Below are 22131 nucleotides of genomic sequence, written 5' to 3' on the forward strand. Positions count from 1 at the left end.
TGGAAGACAGTGCATTCACACTGAAGATTTTGTTTGAAACTATACAATTTTAAAATGAAAGTTTAATTTTTGCAGTAATTTATGGAGTCACCAGATGAGTGCTAGGAAAACATGCCACTAGATACCAGATTAATTTAACCCTTTCCCAGCAGGCCCCTCAACACACATCTTCCCAGACACAGCATCATCCACTACACCACACATATATATGTAGCAGTGATTTCCATGTGGTAAAACAATGCATTTGGAATGCTCATGCAGCATCTTTGCCTCCTCTGTACAGTAGCTATCTCATCTGAAACTCCTGATATTTCAAACTCTTGAGCCACTTTAGTCACCATTCAAAATATAAAAATAAAACAAACCGAAATCTGATAGGTTCTCTTTTTTTCTTCAAATGTGGAATTTTCCTCCCATAATTGCACCTTTCCAAGGCCTAATATAGACTACTTTCAATCCTTCACCTATATAATTATATTATGACACCACAGGAATAGAAACAGGAGTTTTATACCATTGAAAGAGAAAATGTCTATCTTTGCAATGGATCAACAAATTCAACTGGAACCAGTAAAACAACCTTTGTCTAAATGATGCAGTCCCACAACAAAACATTAATTTGCGATAACTTGCTTAAGTCATGAACACCCTCAATACTAGGAGTAATCTGAAAAATCATGCATAGTGTTGTCAACTCTCACAATTTTAATCACAAGTTTCATGATGTTTGGTGTTTCTCTTAAATCCCCAGCTCCTGAAGTTACATGATAAACATGAACAGGTTTTGTTGGTTGGTTTGTTTTACCTTCTGCACAACACAGACTATACTACTTTCCTGAATTAATTTCTGTTTCAAGTTGAGCACATCTTTTAGGAAAACATCCAATTTTAATTTAAAAATTCCCAGAGATGGAGAATCCAACAAAGCCTGATTGCAGAGAAAATCTTGAAAATGTGAGGTGAATACCCTAAAGGCTCAGAAACAATAAAAGCAAATAAAAAGAAAAAAATTGGCTTAAAACAAGAAGATTTTTCAAAATAATCAATCTCAAGATTTTAGGGAGGTTGACTCAATGTTTGAATGCTTGGTGTTGGCACTATTATACTGATAAACATTTATACTACACCACCTCAAAACACATTTCCAAATAGGATAGCCTCTTTATATTAGCTATTATCATTAAAATATAATCAAGATGACACTGGAGAGATAATGTTTTCTTATAGACATGCTGACAGATGGCTACCTTTCTGCTTTTATGAATTATCATGTTGGTTGACATGGTATTATCAGGATATTATTAGCTTACTATTTAAAGTATTGCCAGTGATTTGCAACAGACCTAAAGACATTTAAAACAGTGTCTCTGATCTTTCCTTATTCAAATCCAACTGATCATCATAATGAAGCAGACTACACATATTGATAGTTTATAGACATGTGTGGCAACAGATTTAAATGTAACTGGCAATGTTCAGAAAGAATTTGCCAAAGCCTTGGCAACAACCTGGGGTTTTATATAATATAGTTTTCAATTAAAAAATTGAAGACATCTTATTAATTAGGAACAGTTTTTCTGCAAGCACAAATCATGATGTTATAAAGTTTAGCAGGCTGCGGTTTTGGTGTAGCGAGGGGAAAAAAAACTAATGGATTATCATATCTAGTGGTCAGCACACAATGGAACATCCAGCCTGATAGCTACTGTAGACAAAATTTTGGCATGAATTTCTATTAGTCAATACTGTTTTAAAAATAGTATTTGCCTTTATTCAGTGCATTTCATCTGAGACTGTCATAATGTTTTAAAATGCAAATTAAATCTTACCACAGTGAACAGCCTTCAAATGTTTCTGCCAGTTGCAGAGATATTGCTAGTTTTTAAAGAATTCCCTATTTTAAGCATAGGGAACCTCTTTCAAATATTCTGTTTCTGAAGAAACTTAAGTATGACCATTGCATCCCTTTGAGTCCCTGATTCAGAAAACCACTTAAACATGTGCTTAAGCACAATGGATTTACAGAATTATGTAACGAGTCAGTGTCAAAGCCAGAAATAGACTCCAGAACTCCTAACTCCTCGACTCCTTCGTTTTAAGCATTAGAACATACACCGGACCCTCGCTAGAACGTGGGATTTGGGATCCATGGCCGCAACCGCGTTATATGCAAATTCGTGCTATATAGACATGCATTCTAGTGAGGGTCCAGTGTACCATCCCCATCCATAGACAGGCTGATTTGAAGCCGAGTTTCATTCAATGTGGGTAAAATTCTGGCCCTACTATGAATTTCACCATTTGTGTAAGGTGCCGGATTCACTTGTTCAGAAAAATCCGTGTTTCTCAGAATTAGAGTTGTGCTCAGAAATCCACAGGCAATAAATGTATTTTGGTACCTGTGCTTCTTGTTGGCCACATATCCATTTCTGAGGCCTCAGTGGTGCTTAACTGAATCTAATCCCAGTACTCTAGGCATTGCCAGATTCCATTATTTTCATCACCAATACACTAGACACATAAAATGGACTTGGTGGGAAAAATCATCTAGAAGTGAATATACTCTACCCTTTTTATTGCTTATAGCCTTTGATTCAAAATGGAATGGCACAAAAGTTTGATGGTAAAAGCATGTCTGGGGTATAGGTTGCAAATATCACTCTAGTGTATTTGCTTTGTCCCTGTAGCAGCAGACACTGGTGCCAAACAGTCTAGACTGCAGAATAGAAACACACACATACCCCTGTGTTCCTTACCATAAACCTGCATATACTTTCTTCAGTATCTTTTGAAGATGGTGCAAAAAAATTTGAGGGAAACATCAATATTTCTCTTTCTTGAATAGCATGAGACTATCAGTTTAGGGTACCTAAGCAACCAGTTATTAGATAGTAAAGATTTTATACACACAGGGCTTGATCCAGAACCCATTAAAGTCAATGTGAATCTTTCAAATGACATCAATGTAGATTGGATCAGGCCCTTATGATCTGTTATTAATCCAAATGATCATGATAGTACCTAGTGGTCAACTGAGAAGGAAGCCCCATTGTGTTAGGCCCTGACAGGCAATGCCTACGCTGCAATCTAGAGTGTAAATTCCACATAAACTCTGCTTGTGTGCTAAAATAAAGTGTAGCCACAGTAGCATGAGGAATGTGAGGGGCTAGCTAACCTAGTACATACTTAGTGCCTTAGATGGGTATGTATTTTGAACGGCTAGCCCCTCCTGCCATTCATGTTGCCACGGCTATACTATTTTTAGTGCATTATTTCAAGCAGAGCCTATGCTGATATGGCTTCTTGAGCTGTAATTTCCACTTTCTAGACTTAAATTGTAGAAATACCCACAAACACAGAACTTACTCTGAAGAGCTTACAATCTAAACAGATGAAACAGACAGAGTAGGGAAAAGGAATAGAACATGGAAGCAATATGATGGCTGCAAACCCCATGTTAGGATAAAGTTGGAGCGGGTGGTTGGCTTTGTTTTGTTATTTAGATCCTTCCAGAGGGATTACAGTAGAAGGCTATTAGCTAGATGGAAAGACAAAGAAGGGCTGGGGAGGAACGTTGGAGGTGGGAGGGTTGAAAAAGAGAAGCCATTAAACACAGGAAAACATTCAGCAAGAAAACTGCAAAAAGCAGGCTGATGATATCATCAGTGTCTGTTTTTCCATGTTAGAACTGTTTTGTGCAGATTTCTACAGCTTCATGTAAATTACATGACCGATATATGGAGATATACCTATCTCATAGAACTGGAAGGGACCCTGAAAGGTCGTTGAGTCCAGCCCCCTGCCTTCACTAACAGGACCAAGTACTGATTTTGCCCCAGATCCCTAATTGGTCCCCTCAAAGATTGAACTCTCAATCCTGGGTTTAACAGGCCAATGCTCAAACCACTGAGCTATCCCTCCCTCCTCAGATTAGCCAGTCCATCAATGATTTGATTTTTTTAAAAAGAAAAACGTATGTAATGTCCCATCACATGGTATGTCAAAGAACCATAGCACATATTTATTTATACCTTTGATTTATTTTTCTCACCTGTGTCTGTTTCATCTGATAAATAATGATGGTCCACAATGCATAATGAATTTGGGTGGAAATGACCCCATGAGACTCTACATTGTAAATGCAGTAGGCTGGCTAACTATCAGAAGGCCTATGAAGGACCAGAGGTTGAGAGCAGCAGCTACTGTGATTTGTTCTTTAAACCTTTATAATATAATCCTTCTCCAGATTTCAAGAGTTTCATTTGATAGTGAGATTTTTCCCAGGGAAAAATGTTAGGCGGGGTTGCGCACACCTTCTGTTTGATAACAGCATGCGTGTGCAGTCTTCCCACTCACATCTGTGAAGATCTATCCCTTCACACCTAAAAAAAGAAAACCATCTAGTGGGAGGAATCCATAAAATGTTAAACTAAGCATTAATCATTGAATATAAATAGCCTTCCAGGACAGGCTGCTGGCACAGCAGCTGCTACTCACCCCTTGGCGGCACCTCCTCATGACTTATCTGGGGAATTAGCTCACCTCTGCCCAAGCCCCATCTGATGGTCACTCAGCCCTTTGCTCCAGTTGCTGTGCAGCTGCTCTCTTGCTAGTATGGGTTTAGCCCTGATCAAGTCACCATCATCCTCCCCTTCCAGAGTATTATCAGGGTCTCCTTCCTCAAAGTATGAGGAGGTCTCCATTTCCACTGTGCTGACTATACCACTCTCACAGTGCCTGGTAGGAAAATCTGGGCCCGCCCTCTACATGGGGTCTTTCCCTCTCAGACCTGCTCCTTCCCAGGACTGCTTCCTACCCTGCCTTTTCCATACGCTTACTCTCCATCTGACCCCTTGTATCAAGAAGTGTGACTGCAGTTCATCTCACTACAGCCCCCTCTAGCCTCAGATCCTAGGTTTTATAGAAGCCCTATCTGTTCCTGCCTAGGTGAGCTTCATTCTCAATCAGTCTGATTGCCCCTTAGTTCCCTAGCAGGTGAACCTTAAGACAAATTAGTCTTTCTTGCCAACTTAACATCATCCATGCTGGGGTGGGGTGGGTGGCCCATCACAACTGCACAGATCCTTCAGTTATAACATCCCTTTAATTTTAATGTAATAATGAAAGCTCTTTACTGCAAATATGATTTCAAGCTTATCAGTAAAAATGCCTGGAATTTTCATAAACATCTCAACAGTCATTGTAGACTTACTTTTGGGCACAATTTTCCATTTATTATTCACCCACAACTTCTATAGATAACAAGAGATTTGGAACTGAAGAACTGCAGTCCTAAGTACAGTACCTAGTTATCCATTTTTCATGCAAGCACAGCAAAAAAGTGGGGAGGGATAGCTCAGTGGTTTGAGCATTGGCCTGCTAAGCCCAGCATTATGAGTTCAATCCTTGAGGGAGCCACTTGGGGATCTGGGGCAAAAATCAGTACTTGGTCCTGCTAGTGAAGGCAGGGGGCTGGACTCAATGACCTTTCAAGGTCCCTTCCAGTTCTAGGAGATGGAATATCTCCATTAATTATTTTTTATTATAATTCTGTAATGTATTCTGGTAATATTGAATGTTCTTCCTCACAATAGTAAAATATACACAGCCAGTGATGGTCCCTTATATATGGGAATCCTGCTCTAGTTAAATTTAAAGAGACATTTTCAGTGGTGGTAGATAGAAAATATTACCTATGGCTTTTTGTCCTTAAATGTGTTCCCATAGTGCAGGAAAACAGTCCTGTCAATGCACCTGACTTATTTTTAAAAGAAGAACAAGGCTTGAAGAACACTGAGTCCTATTCTTAATACCTGATCCAATTTATCACATGGAAATCACTTCTACACAGACACAGAGAGAGAGAGAGAGTTATGAGCTGGATGAAACCTTGTTATGGATTGATTTAAAACCTTGTTAAAACTGATGTACAACATAAGATAGTTGTAAGAGACAGTTAAGGGGCCACACCTAAAACAAGGGGTGAGTCTGCCCAGCAACTAGTACCATATGGGCAGAGAGTTCCTCTGGCTACTGTGACCACGGTTTGTGTGCACAAGGGGACACAGAAAGTGGGATAGACCCTCAGACAGATAGAGAGCTGGAAGGAGCAGCTGAAAGCCCAGTGTCTGACTGTAATAAACCAAGGGAGAGGTTTTTGGGTCGGGGTGCAGGCTGAAAAGCATATTCTTGGTGCTATGCACAAAATAAGTTGTTTTCGCCTATTTGATTCCTTCTGCATTCAGAGACACAACACTTTGTACATTCTTTGTAAATAAAATGACATCAAATACCTGACTACTGCCAATTTCTTCTCCCACCTGGAACATCTCCAACACCCCAAATTTTGACTAGCAACTCAGGTTGAAAAGAGGCAGCAATATATATGCATTTGTGTGCATGTGCGCGCGTGCACACATGTACAGTCCTGGAACTCCTAAATTGTATTCCCACCTCTGTCACTGGATGGTTTAACTGCCAGTAAGTATGACCAGGCACAAGTTATATAGGATCCACCTAATCAAAAATATACACACTCCTTTTCAAGAATTAGAAGGCCACATTTCTGAAGCTTCATTCTGACCTCTTTGAGCCATTCAGCTGATGTAAAACATTCTAATCCAGCCTCATTTCACCATCAGAAAATTCCCTGGCTGTGGGAGAACTCCTTGCTCATGCATCTGTGCAGTTGCCAATGAATACAATTTTGTCCCCTCTTCTCAGCCTAGGGACTGTGTGTGTGTTTGGGGGGGCGAAGGGAGAGTGTCAAAGCTCTATTCTTCTCCTAAAAAAGCTTCATTAAGTACCCAGATGCTCCATTCCTGCTGTGGAGCTCTGTTACAGTAAAGAATTGGCCCTAGAATGTGTATATAGCTTTATTTGTAGTTTTTGGAAGCATCTGCATAATCTTCTTTGTCCATTTTACTTATAATCTATTTTTATTCTCATGAAACAACATAATTTTAGAAGAAGAAAACATTTTCCTTGAAGCTCTTTCTTAGACTGTTAATTAGATTTGTGCTGCTATTTTCTTCTTGGTAACATAATTCTATATAACATAATTAATACACACTTGGGACAAAATTCTCCTCTGCAATCCACAGACTGGATCAAAGTGGAGAATTTTGCCTTGTGCACTGAAACTTGAAAATGCTTTAATTCATATACATTCTAACAAACATTCGGTATGATAGAGAAAAGGTGAACACGTGTTATAGATGATTTTTTTCACTCTGCTTTCTACCAAAGAGGCTTAAAGCAAACAAACAAATGCTTATTTGAAGAACTGTGCAACTGAGTCAGACAAAAATCATTCTGAAGTACATTGCAAATTATTCCTTTCCTGGGGACTGCACCTTAATGCACTGGGAAGGCCTGTGTGTTCCAGTGACCCTGAGAACTATGCCAGTGGAAGCTTTAACACCCAAGCCAGATAGATCAAAAGGAGAGGAAAAGAATCCACTGCTTCTCCAGATTTGGAGTTGAACAACAGGCCAACAATGTATCCTCATAATAAAATAATAATAATAAATAATAAAAAAGTTATAGAACCACAACAAGGTAACCATTTGTTCAGGGATTGCTCTAGCAACATTGCACAGGATGGGAAGGATTCACATGCGGTCATAACTATAAAGGGAAGGGTAACAGCTGTCCTGTGTACAGTACTATAAAATCCCTCCTGGCCAGAGACTCCAAAATCCTTTTCCCTGTAAAGGGTTAAGAAGCTCAGGTAACCTGGCTGGCATCTGACCTAAAGGACCAATAAGGGGACAAGATACTTTCAAATCTTGGGTGGGGGGAAGGCTTTTGTTTGTGTTCTTTGTTTGGGAGTGTGTTCATTCTCGGGACTGAGAGGGACCAGACATCAATCCAGGTTCTCCACATCTTTCTAAACAAGTCTCTCCTATTTCAAACTTGTAAGTAAATAGCCAGGCAAGGTGTGTTAGTTTTCCTTTGTTTTCTCAACTTGTAAATGTACCTTTTACTAGAGTGCTTATCTTTGTTTGCTGTACTTTGAACCTGAGACTAGAGGGAAGTCCTCTGAGCTCTTTAAGTTTGATTACCCTGTAAGGTTAATTTCCATACTGATTTTACAGAGATGATTTTTACTTTTGTCTTTAATTAAAAGCCTTCTTTTTAAGAACCTGATTGATTTTTCCTTGTTTTAAGATCCAAGGGGTTTGGATCTTGATTCACCAGAAGTTGGTGAGAGGAAGGAGGGGAATGGTTAATTTCTCCTTGTTTTAGATCCAAGGGGATTGGATCTGTATTCACCAGGAGTTGGTGGGAGGAAGGAGGGGGGATGGTTAATTTCTCCTTGTTTTAGATCCAAGGGGTTTGGATCTGTATTCACCAGGGAATTGGTGAAGGTTTTTCAAGGCTTCCCAGGGAGGGAAAAATTGAAATGGTGGCAGCAGAACCAGAGCTAAGCTGGTAGTTAAGCTTAGAAGTTTTCATGCAGGCCCCTACATTTGTACCCTAAAGTTCAAAGTGGGGATCCAGCCTTGACATGGTGGTAGAGCGGTGGGATCATTTTAAACCCAAAAGCCAGTGAGATTTTTTTTTCCTTCTAGCTGCTTGGAAAGCCGAGCTGGAGGTAGATAGATGCATAACTTATCTCTCCTTGCCTGAAGGCAGAGGTGTTAAGTTTTTTTTAACAAGGTCCTTTGTTAAGAGAAGTGTTCAATGGGCAAACAAAGGTAAAGGGAATTTAGAAGCTGAATTGTTTTTTTTTCTTTTTACATCCTCGGGAGTAGCTAGTTAGAAAGTCTCTGTTAACTCAGCAGCAGCCAGAGCTGAGAGCTTCCCAGTTTCAGTCAACTTCAGAGGGGGTGACCCAGCACAAGAAAACAGGAAAATGACTACCAAAGAAGAAAAAGCCAGAGAGGAGGCCCACAAGAGAGCTATGGAGCTGAAAGAAAAAGAGATGGAGGAGAGAGAAAAAGAAAGGAAGCATGAACTGGAAGTAGCAAAGGCTAAGCAGGATGCACCAGCCAATGCTAACAACCCCCCTCCAGGTACCACTTCCCATCCCAGAAAATTCCCCACCTACAAGGCAGGCGATGATACTGAGGCCTTCTTAGAAAATTTTGAAAGGGCCTGCCTTGGATACAGCATCATTCCAGACCAGTACATGGTAGAGCTGAGGCCGCAGCGCAGTGGACCCTTAGCAGAGGTGGCGGCTGAAATGCCTAAGGAACACATGAACAGTTATGAACTTTTTAAAAACAAGGCCAGACTCAGAATGGGGCTAACACCCGAGCATGCCCGTCGGCGGTTCAGAGCCCTAAAGTGGAAACCCGATGTGTCATTTACCCATCATGCCTACCACGTTGACAAAAATTGTGATGCCTGGGTATCAGGAGCAAATGTTAAATCTCTGGAAGATCTGCTTTCCCTAGTAAAAATGGAGCAGTTTTTAGAGGGTGTTCCTGAGGAAATAGAAAGGTACATCCTAGATAGGAAGCCCAAAACTGTAACTGAGGCGGGGGAGATTGGAGCCAAATGGGTGGAGGTGGCAGAAAAGAAAAAAACTAGTAGCAGTTGGAGTGAATATCAGAAGGGGCAAGCCGAAACAAAACCTTACCACCGGGGACAACCCAAGGCCCCACCCACATCCCAAGGGAAACCCCAGACGCCTTCTCACCCCACCTCACCAGTCTCCACCAACTAACATCGTCCCGGTGATACCTTAGCAGGGCGATGTTTTAAATGTAATGAACTGGGACATATAAAGGCTTACTGCCCCAAGAACCCCAACCGATTACAGTTCATTACACCCCAATCACACCAAAGATCCCCAAACCCAGATGCCTCTCTCATACCCTCGGAGCGAAGGGAAACCTTGAGAGCGGGCGGAAAGAAGGTTACCGCTTGGAGGGACACTGGGGCTCAAGTGTCAACTATCCACCAATCCCTAGTGGACCCCAAACTCATCAACCCGGAGGCTACAGTGACAATTCAACCCTTTGTGTCACAGTCTGTAACCTTGCCTACAGCCACGTTGCATGTCCAGTACAAGGGCTGGTCAGGAATGTGGACTTTTGCAGTCTATGACAATTATCCCATTCCCATGCTGCTGGGGGAAGATTTGGCCAACCATGTGAAGCTAGCCAAGAGGGTGGGAATAGTCACCCGCAGCCAGGCTAAGCAAGCTTTCACCCCCATCCCTGCTCCTGAGCATTCCACCAGGGCCGCGTCTGTGTTACCCGAGACCCAAACAACGGTGGTGGAACCGGATCCCCTGCCAACGACTGCAACAGCCACAGTGGATCCAATCCCAGAGACCCTGCCAAAGCCAGTCCCAGAACCGGAACTGGCAACGCAACCAGCACCAGAACCATTGCCAGCACGGAGTCCAGCGCTTGCAAACCCGTCTACAACTCCAATGCCAGAGGGCACCAGCGAGCCTGACCTGGCAGAAACAGCAGATAACCCTACCCAAGAGGCTCAGCCAGAGCCTGAGATACCACATAGTGCACCAGCGGACAGTGGATCACAGTCAATGGAAACAGCCCCAGCACCTGCATCGCTTCCAGAGGGACCAAGCCCCAGTCCACAGTCCAAGGAGGAACTGATGTCTCCAGCATCAAGGGAACAGTTCCAGGCCGAGCAGGAAGCAGATGACAGCCTTCAGAAAGCTTGGGCGGCGGCGCGGAGCACCCCACCACCTCTCAGCTCTTCTCACCGATCCCAGTTTGTTGTAGAACAAGGACTTTTATACAAGGAGACTCTTTCTGGTGGGCACCAGGAAGACTGGCATCCTCAAAGACAGTTGGTATTCCCACTAAGTATCGGGTAAAGCTCTTGAGCTTAGCCCATGATCATCCCAGTGGCCATTCTGGGGTGAACAGAACCAAAGACCGGTTGGGGAAGTCCTTCCACTGGGAAGGAATGGGCAAGGACGTTGCTAATTATGTCCAGTCTTGTGAGGTGTGCCAACGAGTGGGAAAGCCCCAAGACCAGGTTAAAGCCCCTCTCCAGCCACTACCCATAATTGAGGTCCCATTTCAGTGTGTAGCTGTGGATATTCTGGGTCCTTTCCCAAAGAAGACATCCAGAGGAAAGCAGTACGTACTGACTTTCATGGATTTTGCTACCCGATGGCCGGAAGCAGTACCCTTAAGCAACACCAGGGCTAAAAGTGTGTGCCAGGCATTAAAAGACATTTTTGCCAGGGTAGGTTGGCCCTCCAACATCCTTACAGATTCGGGAACTAATTTCCTGGCAGGGACCATGGAAAACCTGTGGGAAGCTCATGAGGTGAATCACTTGGTTGCCACCCCTTACCACCATGAAACCAATGGCCTGGTGGAGAGGTTTAATGGAACTTTGGGGGCCATGATACATAAATTTGTAAATGAACACTCCAATGATTGGGACCTAGTGTTGCAGCAGTTGCTTTTTGCCTACAGGGCTGTACCACATCCCAGTTTAGGGTTTTCACCATTTGAACTTGTGTATGGCCGCGAGGTTAAGGGGCCATTACAGTTGGTGAAGCAGCAATGGGAGGGGTTTACGCCTTCTCCAGGAACTAACATTCTAGACTTTGTAAACAACCTACAAAGCACCCTCCGACACTCTTTAGCCCTTGCTAAAGAAACCCTAAAGAATGCTCAGGAAGAGCAAAAGGCCTGGTATGATAAACATTCCAGAGAACGGTCCTTCAAAGTAGGAGACCAAGTCATGGTCTTAAAGGCGCTCCAGGCCCATAAAATGGAAGCGTCGTGGGAAGGACCATTCATGGTCCAGGAGCGCCTAGGAGCTATTAACTATCTCATAGCCTCCCCCACCTCCAACATAAAGCCTAAGGTATACCATGTTAATTCTCTTAAGCCCTTTTATTCCAGAGAATTAAACGTTTGCCAGTTTACAGCCCAGGAAACAGATGACGCGGAGTGGCCTGAAGGTGTCTACTACGAAGGAAAAAAGGATGGTGGCGTGGAAGAGGTGAACCTCTCCACGACCCTTGGACATCTGCAGCGACAGCAGATCAAGGAGCTGTGCACAAGCTTTGCACCAATTTTCTCAGCCACTCCAGGATGGACTGAACGGGCATACCACTCCATTGACACAGGTAATGCTCACCCTATTAGAACCCCACCCTACCGGGAGTCACCTCATGCCAAAACTGCTATACAAAAGGAGATCCAGGACATGCTACAGATGGGTATAATCCGCCCCTCTAAGAGTGCATGGGCATCTCCAGTGGTTCTAGTTCCCAAACCAGATGGGGAAATACGCTTTTGCGTGGACTACCGTAAGCTAAATGCTGTAACTCGTCCTGACAACTATCCAATGCCACGCACAGATGAGCTATTGGAGAAATTGGGACATGCCCAATTCATCTCTACTTTAGACTTAACCAAGGGGTACTGGCAAGTACCACTAGATGAACCCGCTAAGGAAAGGTCAGCCTTCGTCACCCAGGCAGGGGTGTATGAATTCAATGTACTCCCTTTCGGGTTGCAAAATGCACCCGCCACATTCCAAAGACTTGTAGATGGTCTCCTAGCCGGATTGGGAGAATCTGCAGTTGCCTACCTTGATGATGTGGCCATTTTTTCTGATTCATGGGCAGAGCACCTGGAGCACCTGGAAAAAGTTTTCGAGCGCATCCAGCAGGCAGGACTAACTGTTAAGGCTAAAAAGTGTCAAATAGGCCAAAACAGAGTGACTTACCTGGGGCACCAGGTGGGTCAAGGAACTATAAATCCCCTACAGGCCAAAGTGGATGCTATCCAAAAGTGGCCAGTTCCAAAGTCTAAGAAACAGGTCCAATCCTTCTTAGGCTTGGCTGGATATTATAGGCGATTTGTACCCCACTACAGCCAAATCGCCACCCCGCTGACAGACCTAACCAGAAAGAAACAGCCAAATGCAGTTCAGTGGACTGATGAGTGTCAAAAGGCCTTTAACCAGCTTAAGGCAACACTCATGTCTGACCCTGTGCTAAGGGCCCCAGACTTTGACAAACCGTTCCTAGTAACCACAGATGCGTCCGAGCGAGGCGTGGGAGCAGTTTTAATGCAGGAAGGACCGGATCAAGAATTCCATCCTGTCGTGTTTCTCAGTAAGAAACTGTCTGAGAGGGAAAGCCATTGGTCAATCAGCGAAAAGGAATGCTATGCCATTGTGTACGTGCTGGAAAAGCTACGCCCATATGTTTGGGGACGGCGTTTCCAACTACAAACAGACCATGCTGCGCTACAGTGGCTTCATACCGCCAAGGGAAATAACAAAAAACTTCTTCGGTGGAGTTTAGCTCTCCAAGATTTTGATTTTGAAATACAACACATTTCGGGAGCTTCTAACAAAGTGGCTGATGCACTCTCCCGGGAAAGTTTCCCAGAGTTAACTGCTTAACAATTGTTCTTGGAATGAAACATTGTTAGTTTTTATATAATCAGTAGTATGTCTAAAGGTACATGTGTCTTATTAACTCTGTTTTCTCCTAGAACTCCAGGAAAAAATCACAGCCAGTGTGGAACCGAACGTCCAACACTATCTGTGATTTGGGGGGCGTGTCATAACTATAAAGGGAAGGGTAACAGCTGTCCTGTGTACAGTACTATAAAATCCCTCCTGGCCAGAGACTCCAAGATCCTTTTCCCTGTAAAGGGTTAAGAAGCTCAGGTAACCTGGCTGGCATCTGACCTAAAGGACCAATAAGGGGACAAGATACTTTCAAATCTTGGGGGGGGGGGAAGGCTTTTGTTTGTGTTCTTTGTTTGGGAGTGTGTTCGTTCTCGGGACTGAGAGGGACCAGACATCAATCCAGGTTCTCCACATCTTTCTAAACAAGTCTCTCCTATTTCAAACTTGTAAGTAAATAGCCAGGCAAGGCGTGTTAGTTTTCCTTTGTTTTCTCAACTTGTAAATGTACCTTTTACTAGAGTGTTTATCTTTGTTTGCTGTACTTTGAACCTGAGACTAGAGGGGAGTCCTCTGAGCTCTTTAAGTTTGATTACCCTGTAAGGTTAATTTCCATACTGATTTTACAGAGATGATTTTTACTTTTGTCTTTAATTAAAAGCCTTCTTTTTAAGAACCTGATTGATTTTTCCTTGTTTTAAGATCCAAGGGGTTTGGATCTTGATTCACCAGAAGTTGGTGAGAGGAAGGAGGGGAATGGTTAATTTCTCCTTATTTTAGATCCAAGGGGATTGGATCTGTATTCACCAGGAGTTGGTGGGAGGAAGGAGGGGGGATGGTTAATTTCTCCTTGTTTTAGATCCAAGGGGTTTGGCTCTGTATTCACCAGGGAATTGGTGAAGGTTTTTCAAGGCTTCCCAGGGAGGGAAAAATTGAAATGGTGGCAGCGGAACCAGAGCTAAGCTGGTAGTTAAGCTTAGAAGTTTTCATGCAGGCCCCTACATTTGTACCCTAAAGTTCAAAGTAGGGATCCAGCCTTGACACATGCAGACTGCAAATTATTATATTAGAGATATGGACATAATGTGTGTATATGCTTGTAAAAGACCAGTTTCTGATTCCCTTATTCACCCCAAAGATTGCAAAACCCCTCAAACATATCAGGAAAAATAATGCAGAATAAAGGGTGTCTGGAACTTGATTCTCATGTGAGGTTTTGGTCAAAGAGCACAAGTCAAAGGGGTCCAATCTCAGATGATGTGTCATGTGCAGGACAAATCAGAACAACAGATGGGGGAATGTTTAAGGACCAACGAGGAGCTGAATGTTTTAAGGGACGTACAATAGATTGCATTGTAGTCATCTAGGCTCTGTGTAACAAGAAAGCAGTATTATGATTGTCAGATCATCATGTGAGATATGTCCAAGTCTGGTGACCTTTTTCAATTAATGATCTTGCACTCCCAGTGAGGAAACAAAAGAAAGTTCAATATAACTTGTTACTTTCACTAAGACTTTCTTATCACAATTTTTTTTTTCTTCAAGACAATAACTTTTCTAGAACTAAGTTTTTTTAGAATGAGATTTCAAGATAAAGCACCTCCCAACTTTAAGATGTATTGCTGCACAGATTTGTTGCAAAAAATGGTTATTACTTAATACAGCTTTCTTGAGTTGTTAAATGCAGTTTCACCTAAGTAAAAACCAATCCTCCTGATATGCCTTTCAGCATCCTAAGCTTTAATGATGCCTAGCACAGCAGTGTAATTAACAGTATCAGTGATATATAACAATTCTGTGCTTTCCAGTGGTAGAAACAGAAGGCTAATGCCAGATTGCTTGTTAAAGGTACACCTGGTTGCAAAATACACCAGATGAGACAATCCCCCAGTAACCACATAATGAGGTAAAGACATCTGTAAGATTATTTTAGAACTTTGAAAGTGAAGATTTAAAGTCTTTGGTGACGCTGCAGATGGAATTATTGTCATCCCCACAGACATTGTCACTGGAAATAGATCAGCCCACCAATCAAACTAGACTGCTAATAGTTCCAACCATGTTTTTCTTTAACAGAGTTAGCACATAGCTATCCCCAAGTTACCCAATGCAGCTCTGCCTAAAGTTAATAGAATCATTCAAAAATTTCTATCCTGCAATGTATAGTTTATTTTGAAATTGTTGCCTAAGCCAAGCTATGCCAATTTATGATTTAGGAATATAAAACAAATAAGAAACAATAAAAAGTGTGAATTCTGCTCAAAACTAACATAACTCAGGATACGTTTGCAAAAGGAATACTAGCTCATGTAAAACTAACACGTGCACTGAATGGAATGCAAGCTGGATGGCTATTATAATATTTGTGGAGAATCAACTAACATAACATTTAAATAAAGTTATAATATGTTTTCCTTCACACATGATGAGAGAAGCAACAAAGGTAAAATAAGCAACAGAGTCCTGTGGCACCTTTAAGACTAACAGATGTATTGGAGCATAAGCTTTTGTGGGTGAATGCCTACTTCGTCAGAGGCATGGATATTCACCCACAAAAGCTTATGCTCCAATACATCTGCTAGTCTTAAAGGTGCCACAGGACTCTCTGTTGCTTTTTACAGATCCAGACTAACACAGCTACCCCTCTGATACTTGAAAGGTAAAATAAGTTATCTGCCAACATCTGAAAATATTTTGTGCGATTACAAAGCAATATTTTAGACTTAAAAATATCCCTGAAATAAGTTTGTTATTGTTGTGTTTTCACATTATGGTAGTTTCACTACACCCAGGGAAGTAATGATCACACACACACGTTGGGCCTGAATTTCGTTTACTCTAATGCCACTTTGCATTGCTTCAAAGTGGTTGTAAATGTAATTTACATTCACTTAAAGGCCTCTTTATGCTGCCAATATGACGTAAAATAACCTTAGTACAAATGAGAATTAGGCCCTTCATATAGAACAAATTAAACCTACCAGTAACAGTTTCACAAAAATAAACAGAAATCCAAATACCAATTGACAAGGAGATGAATCCTCTGAAGTATAAGTCCAGCAATGTTCTCATTTCTGTCTAATAGTGGTAAGTAAGGTTCCAGTTAACTGTAATGATGACCCTTTTTTAATGCCATAATGAAACTCAAGGAACAAGATCTTTTTCCTTCTGAAACTACTTTCTGCCACATATATCACAAGTTCATTCTGGAAAAAAAGTATTTTATTGATGTAAAGGACTGAAAATGACAAGTGGATTCACCTGTCTAGTAGTAAAATTAGTTCTCAGTAGTATGTACTATATCTGAATTCAAATTACCTTAATGTGGGATATTTGTAGGGTAATTCAATAACATGGGGGCTTGGATTCAATGGTACTGTATACGCATATACATTGCAGAATTAGGGTCTGAATAGACATTTTCATCTAGAAAAATATTTGAATTATTCATTGGATTTGGATCACAATATTATGTACAGAGCTGTGGTAATGACCCCCGTAGTTAAGACTGTGACTAGAGCGGAACGAATATTTATAATGACTAAATTATTCAACACATTTCCTCCCTTTTTATATCTGCATATTATCCATGAAAAAAAAAAAAAGTTATTTTCTCAAATTTGTTAATTACTTGAAAGGACTCCATGAGTAATGTACCTGATTCTCCAGTGCCTTGCACTTAGTGTAGGCATTTATACCTCCATAAATTGATTCTGATTTGGTAGTATTTTACCTTCACATTGCACTCGTTTTGGAACAAGACAGTGAAGAATTAGGTTTCAGGAAATATTTGAAAATAATTCTTCTTTTGCAAATTGCTCAGAAGAAGTTATTTGAGCATTCTATATTTGAAATATGAGCTGTTTTGCCTGGACTCATAGTTCAAATAGTCTGCTTTTGTTCAATGATTGGATTAACATATTTCTGTTTCCAGTCCAAATATTCATGATTGCAAATTTAAAACTCACTTATTGTATATAGAGAATTCATTCTTAAAAGTCTGAGAATTGTGTTAGATAATGCCTTAGATAAAAACAGATAAGGTTACCTCAGTATTTATGCTAGTCAAGGTATTTTCTATAGTATGTATAGAAGAGTTTAGGAAATATTTTAAGTAAAAATGTAATTATATATTTTATACAAGATAAAATAGGCAATTTTTGATGGCAAACTGGTTGGAACACTTTAGCTGAAATCAGACTCTATAGCTTGGTGATCAGAGTCTTTGTCCGGGATGTGGGAGACCCAGACTCAAGTCCCCAATCTGCCTGAGTCTAAGGGCTGGTCTACATTACTGCTTAAGTCTACGTAACTTACACTGCTCAGGGGTGTGAAAAAGACACCACCCCCAGAGTGATGTAAGTTACATCAACCTACGCACTGTCCACACCAGACCAGATGCTCTCCCACCAACATAGCTTCCACCTTTCAGCATTATCATCATTAAATGATAAAGTAGAAAGAGTGTTGACATTTTTTCTGGATTTTTATCTTGAAATCATCATGTTACCACAAAATATTTCAACAAAACTAATTTTTCTGATAGAAAACTATTGAAAATTTTCAACCTTCTATTCAAATAGCAAGAAAATGAGCCCAAAATTTCTAATGACCCATTAAGTGTTGAACAAGGAGAAGCACAAAAATAGAACTGGCAGAAAAAGGTACCTGGAATAATAAATCCCCAAATCACAACTATTCCATGTTCATGTCTTTGGTGCTTGCAGTTTCAACTGTTTTCTCTAACAGATTATTTCATATTCTAGTGATATTTTGAATGAACAAGCAATCCCTAGTAACTAGTCCAAATATGTCTTACCCGATTTCTCATTCAGAATCACCAATTTATTACTGTTATCCACCCTATAATGAAAAGAAGAATTCTCTGGTGGCCATATTATATACATTTATAAGTATATCCAACATTATTTTGGATTATTTTCCTAAGTATATGTTTTTTCATGAGGGGTTGGAATGGAAGGGAACATACAGACTCACTTGTATGTTCCATAAGGTCTTCAGAAAAATCCTGTAGCTGAACTGCATTTCAAATACAAATGTTTTTCATTTAAGTCCTGACTTGAGGGCAAAAATGTGTATATTCATTTAGATGAAGCAAGCTATTATAATAACTATCAATCGGTGAAAATCTAGTTTCCCTGTTACAATTTCATATATATATGAACACAACCTTCTACAAAGGGATGTAATAAGACTAGACTCTCATGAACCTTGTTTTCTTTTACAATGTTCTGAAAGAAAATAGATACTCCTCCCCATGTGATCTTTTTCTGAAGGTCTAAGGATCATTTTATAGCAAAGTTTTGTAAGAAGTTTTATACAAACCATTTTTGACATTTTCCTCATTTTCTGTTTTTGTAACAGATTTTTCTTAATAAAAAGAAAAACCTACATCACAGTGAATCATAGAATTAGAAAAAAAAAAAAAACCATGAACATTCCACATAAAAAAGTAATAATGAAAACTATCTTGCAAGTCAAAAAACATTTATGGGAGAATGTTGACTTCAGTGGAGCTTTTTGATTTACACCAACTGAGGATTTGACTCTCGCATATTCTTTGAAAATCTTGATCATAAAAGGTAACAGAGTTCAAAAGCTGATAGACATTACAATTCTAAAGAAAATACATGTTCAAAGTTAAATGCTATAAAAAAGGATAACAGGGAATGGTTTAGTTTGAATAGTAGAGTTTATTCTATGGGTTGAATCCTATTCTTGGTGTAAAGGGGCCTGAATCTACCCCTTAATGCTTATGGCAGAGTACTCATTGACAGCATTGGAGACAGAAGCAGACTATTTATCCACTCAAGAGTGCACAATGTAATATTGGTAGTGCAAAAGTTCCCCACTAATGCACATGTGTACCATGTGTCTGAATTTTATTATCTAATTTAGGACCCAATCCTGCAAGCTGCCCAATACTTGGAAATCCCGCTGACTTCAGCAGACGTTCCAGAAGGCTTGCAAGATCAGATACTTACAGAAGGAGAAAGAAAGATTCACATTGACTTAAATGTGTGCTGAATTAGTCTATAACCTTGCAAAGAATAATACATGTGCTTAGCTTTACGCACCTTGCTTTCAATGGGATTACTGTGTGCATAATATTAAGCACATGGGTTATTCTTTCTAGGGTTGAGGCGTTAGACAGTAAGCTCTTTGGCAAAAGGCTGTCAGTACTAAACAAGTAACATACACACAAAAATAAAACACATGGAATCATTTTGAACATTATAATTCTAAATGAGTGAAAGGCATGCAATATAAAAATAGAGAACATTTATACACAGCAAGTACAGCTGGACTGAACATGGTTTTCCTGTCCAGTGAATATTTTCAGAATTTCCAAAAAAATTCTCATTCTGTGTCAGGATCACCCCGTGTCATTTTTCATTTAAAAAAAAAACAACAACAACAACAACAAAAACACCCTTAAGAGAGAGCACAAATAGCCAGGGCACTCACCTGGGATGCAGAAAACTTAGGTTTGAATCCATGCTCTGCCTGTTTTAGAGAAGAGACTTGAACTCAGGTTTCCTACTTTCCACATGAATGCCCCAAACACTATTTTGCCTCAGGCTATTTTGTGAGTCTCTCTTTTGATCTCTACTTTCTGTAAAAGAACATTAGACCAAGGATTTGAGCCCAGACTTCTTACATCCCAAGCAAATACTCTAACCACTGGGCTAGGCACCAGTTTCTCTATTTCTGGCCCAATTGCCACCAGACTATTTGGCGTGCATGTGTGTGTAATTTAATCTGATCCTTTCCTGTGAAAATATTCACTTTCCACAAATCAGCATTTTCCCCACATAAAACACTTTGTCAAAAAATTCCCAGCCAGCTCGAACTACAAATGATCTAATGCACATTGTTTGAGGGAAAGAGCAACTATTCATAAAAGTCTTTTAGTGAACTATTAAGCTTTAGATTGGTTTAGGGTTATATTTTAGACATGATGCATGGGGCTGTATCTGCTCAACTCCTTGTAATGTATATTGGGCTAAGAACATAGTACATTCCTTAATCTGAGAAAAGAATTAATTAATAGCTATGGTGGTAATGAAGAAGAGGGTTGAGATACAGACAAATTGAGCCTGCACAGACTCTTCAGGTGACTAATTATCAGAACAGAGTGTTAGCAAAAGAAACATAGCGGCATATCCACCATTTCTTCACTGGAGATCTTTTAATAGGAATTATAGAATTGGGAATAGGGCTCATTAAGAGGCTAAGAAGTAAAAGTCTCTGATGTTGTTTGCCTTAGATATTTCATTAAAGTAGGACTACTGCACTCTAAAAGTAACAGCAAGAAACATCATTTACCGAATATAAGTGGAACACTGCGACACTGTTTTACAAGCTGCCGTGTGTTATGTAAACTGCTATATGTATGTATCTATCTATCTTAGTCAGGCAACATTCAAGAGGATAGTCTGTGCCAAATTTTGTGTCAGGATATTATTTTCTATTTATTAATTGGCTATTTTGCTCTGATCTCCTCTAGGCACTCTGCTTTCAGCTTCCCTCTGCCTGGTGTCCATGCTCCTTGCCAGTCTTCTCTTCCTTTCTCCCTATTTTCAATGTTCTTTCTTTTCCCTGGTCCTTCCCATTCTCTTGCTTCTATTAACTCATCCTTTTCTCTTGAAAAAGATAAGAAACAAACAAAAAACAAAGTAGAACTAAAATGCCATATGCCAAATATAACTGCCTTTATGTTGAATCTCTTTCTCCCACCCTTTGTCTGGCTTGTCTATTTAAACTCAAGTTCACCTAATTAAGTCAGACATGCCTATAACTAAGCATATTCTTAAGAAGGTGATTTTCAAAGTCTAATGAGCTTTCTTATCTTCAGAATCTCACACATGCATTGCTGAATCAGAGCAATAGACAGTAAATAATGAAGGGACTGCCTCTTATGTATTTGCACAGTGCCTATCACAAGGTCTCAATCCCCTTTCGAGCTTCTGAGTGTTACTATAATACAAACAGAAAATAAATGAAATTAATAGTTACACTGCACTAAAGTCAGAGTTACTTTAGATTTACACCAGTGTGAGAGCAGAATTTGGGCTATAATGTCTTATAAATTATACCGCCTGTGTATGAAGATTCATATATTTGCTTTCAAACTAAGTTCCCTCTTGCCTTTAAAACTGTGCTTATAATTAGCAGGGGCATAATACTTTAATATACAACAAAAGGCAGTTTTCCCATTTCCTTTTTCTGCTTATAATATTATTTTCCCTCCTCCTCCTCATCTCTTCCACCATTTGCTTGACAACATTCAAAAACTCAGCAAAGAAATCAATCCTTCCATATTTTTAGAATCCTTCCTGTTTACTTGTGACATTTGGCATGAGATTATTCTCATGTGAAAATTCCATGACCAAATACGTTTCCCAGAATGTTCAAAGTAAAAGAATGCTTTGAAATACTGGAGATTACCTGCATTTAGGCCAATTCCTAGTTCCCTTTTTGAAGAGTGAAATTTTGGGGAGTGTATCTCAAAATTTGCATCTACAAAATGAACATCAGACTATAGGCAACATGTCTCATAGAATCAGACAATTAGGGGTGGAAGAAAACTCAGAAGGTCATCTAGTTCACCCCCTTCCCAAAGCAGGATCAACCCCAACTAAATCATCTCAGCCAGGGCTTTGTCAAGCCAGGCCTTAAAAACCTCTAAGGATAGAGATTCCACCATCTCCCTAGGTTAACCCATTCCAG

The sequence above is a fragment of the Malaclemys terrapin genome, chromosome 5, assembly GCF_027887155.1.
Source record: "Malaclemys terrapin pileata isolate rMalTer1 chromosome 5, rMalTer1.hap1, whole genome shotgun sequence".
NCBI classification, from domain to species: domain Eukaryota; kingdom Metazoa; phylum Chordata; order Testudines; family Emydidae; genus Malaclemys; species Malaclemys terrapin.